This window comes from Mercenaria mercenaria, unplaced genomic scaffold (genome assembly GCF_021730395.1).
Source record: "Mercenaria mercenaria strain notata unplaced genomic scaffold, MADL_Memer_1 contig_4157, whole genome shotgun sequence".
NCBI lineage: Eukaryota > Metazoa > Mollusca > Bivalvia > Venerida > Veneridae > Mercenaria > Mercenaria mercenaria.
The window spans coordinates 8,579-11,367 of NW_026462365.1; the positions used below are offsets into that span (position 1 = coordinate 8,579).

At 38.0% G+C, this 2,789-nt stretch overlaps 2 non-coding genes across 2 annotated transcripts; both read left to right on the plus strand.

The window, feature by feature from the left end:
• The first annotated feature begins 1,437 nt into the window (after positions 1 to 1,437).
• Trnat-ggu (transfer RNA threonine (anticodon GGU)) lies at positions 1,438 to 1,509 on the plus strand. The gene has a single exon. It is a non-coding gene; the product is annotated as a tRNA-Thr (tRNA).
• Positions 1,510 to 1,704: 195 nt separating this feature from the next.
• On the plus strand, positions 1,705 to 1,776 carry Trnat-ggu (transfer RNA threonine (anticodon GGU)). Its single transcript has one exon. It is a non-coding gene; the product is annotated as a tRNA-Thr (tRNA).
• The last annotated feature ends 1,013 nt before the right edge of the window (positions 1,777 to 2,789 follow it).

Below are 2,789 nucleotides of genomic sequence, written 5' to 3' on the forward strand. Positions count from 1 at the left end.
CAAATACAGTCCATCAACCCTTCCAATGTCAAAGCCTGCTCACTATTTAAAGTTATTTTACCTGTCTTGAAAGACCACCTGTTCATGAAGACAAGCATTTCCTTCCGAGGGGAGGTCTTTGTAGACGGATTTGACTGTATATATAAATATTCTCGCACTCACCAATAAATTCAATATAATCAACATTTATATCTACGAGATTTAGATAATCCGTTATGGCTGTATCATGTGTAGGTTTTTGAAGAAAGCTTAAAAGAAATGGCATGAAAATCCATACTTTATATTTAGCGCAGTGTTTTTTATTAAATGCATGCAGCAATGAATTCGGTTGAGACTTTCATGTGGCCTTTCATCGTGGTGTTTATTTTTTATTTATTTATTTTTTTATTATTATTATTATTATTATTATTATTATCATTATTGGTAGAGAATTCAATGCAAATTTGTCCTCTGAATTCAATCAATATGATACTTTCTGGCTGTCAATGAAATGACTGACCAGCAAATGGTAACTTGGAACACATCAACACTTAAACATGTGATATAGAATTTACTTCTCTGATAACAATAATATCTACATTAGCTGGTTGTGAAGCTCAACGATTTTTTCTCTTGACAAAAAATTGCAGAAAAAATATGATACTTTCTTTTTTTATTTCTATGTTGTCAAGATACAATTTCTGTCAGATTATGGTCTATAGTCCCATGTAGTAATGAAACGACAGCAAGTTGAACGTGATCGTAAGAGGATATTATCAATAAAAGGATCTGAATGTGTCTCTGTGATATCACGATGTAGTCAAGTTTTGATTACATTACAAGGCGCGTTCAGATATGAATGTAATTTGGTGCATTTTGATTAGTAGTAAACAAACAACGCCAATTATCTCATTCCTTCAAAATATTGATCACAATTTGATATAGATAATTTCAGTCTTCTAATCCAATTTTTAAAGTCGTTTAAAATCTTTTCTAGGTATACTGTGCAGACTCTGCAAAAAAGATGAACGTTTGATATTTTCTTCCGGCAAAGTTTTTTTTTTTTAGTTTTCGAGTCGGGCGAATACAGAGAATGGGGAAACTCAAAAACCTTTTCCGGTTTCAGAAAGTCGCGTACAACGGCCGCCTTTTGTGAAGTGTTTCTTCAATTTTTGAAAGCTTTGTAAAACTCGGTATTTACGCATTTCTTCTTGGTACGACAATTTGAACGGCAGGACCTTGATTTGTAAAGAAAATGGCATGTATGACTTTTCTGAAGCTAATGGTACGTTTTGCAATGCAAGGATTTTTAGGCGGTGCCCGACTGTTGTTTTATTTCCTGCTTGTGCATGCGTGCGTATCCCACAGTGTTGTTTTTATCATACTTGTCTGTTGGTTTATATGTGTGTCACGGTATAGAACTTGAAATATATTAAAACGGGGAGAAAGTGTGTAGGCGGCCGGGTAGCTCAGTCGGTAGAGCATCGGAACGGTATTCCGAGGCCCCGGGTTCGAGTCCCGGTCTGGCTGCACATTTTTCTCACCCTGTGACATTTGGCGCCCAACATGGGGCCGTGACGGCATAACACTGGTTAGTCTCCGACACCTGTAGTTGCTTATATATAAAGTACCCACTGAAATTCGAGGAAGAATTTCAAAATGGTGGGGAAATATGTCACGGTTTAGAACTTGAAATATATTAAAACGGGGAGAAAGTGTGTAGGCGGCCGGGTAGCTCAGTCGGTAGAGCATCGGAACGGTATTCCGAGGCCCCGGGTTCGAGTCCCGGTCTGGCTGCACATCTTTCTCACCCTGTGACATGTGTATGTTAGTTGTGTGTGTGCGTACGTGCGTGCGTGTGCGTGTGCGTGTGTTTGTTTTTTGTACGTGGGTGTCTGCTATGGCTTACGTTGTAGTGTTACTGTGTTTAAGGAACGTGACTTTTCCTTTTGAATATTCATCATTGCTCCACTTTCTCCATCACCCGACCCATTTGTTCTGCCCCTTACCCCATCCCCTCCTTTTGGTCTGTATTTTGCACATATTTTGCAGATAATTAAAATGTACTTGTTGCCCGTCTACAATTTTTTCCGTTACAGCTTCTTTTCTGTTGTGGGCCTACTTTGTGATGCATGGCTCCATGGCTATGTTCGGGGTGCTCTGTGCTTCCGGGAAATCTACCCTTACCTTTCATCTCTTTTTTGTCGCCCATATTTTGTTCTGGATCTTTCGCGTGGGCTAAAAATGAACCCATGTCTCAACGCCAATGACGAAATTTGCAGAAATTCGACTGTCGTATTTGGGGCACTGTTTCAACAATTACATGAAAATACGACACAGATTTGTGCAAAATTTTATACACTTAAGTGTTTCTCTACTACATTATTATCCGACCACTTCTGTTTCAACTGTACAAGCATCTCCCCTGGAAAGTAAAATACGACAGTTTATGTTGATATATAAATTTGTTGCAAAAATTCTAACACGACCCGATTTATAGCTCTAATCCTGATAAAGCAAAGATGTTATTATGAAACAATTATTACGTCATAGCGGCGCGCTTGAAGAGAAACCCACAATAAAAACAGGAAGGAATTCGGTGGATGTCGTCAGTAGTGTAGAAAATATCGTGTTAGAATCGAAATTAAATCTCAAACTTCTCTTAAATGAAATCATCGTTCAGATGCTCGGGATACCTCAAGATAGAGCTATATCTAACTCTTTCGCATAATAGCTTCAATGAATGATTTTATTCAACGCAAATCACTGTTTGGGATACTAATACAGATCTATTATTTCTCAATTAAAAC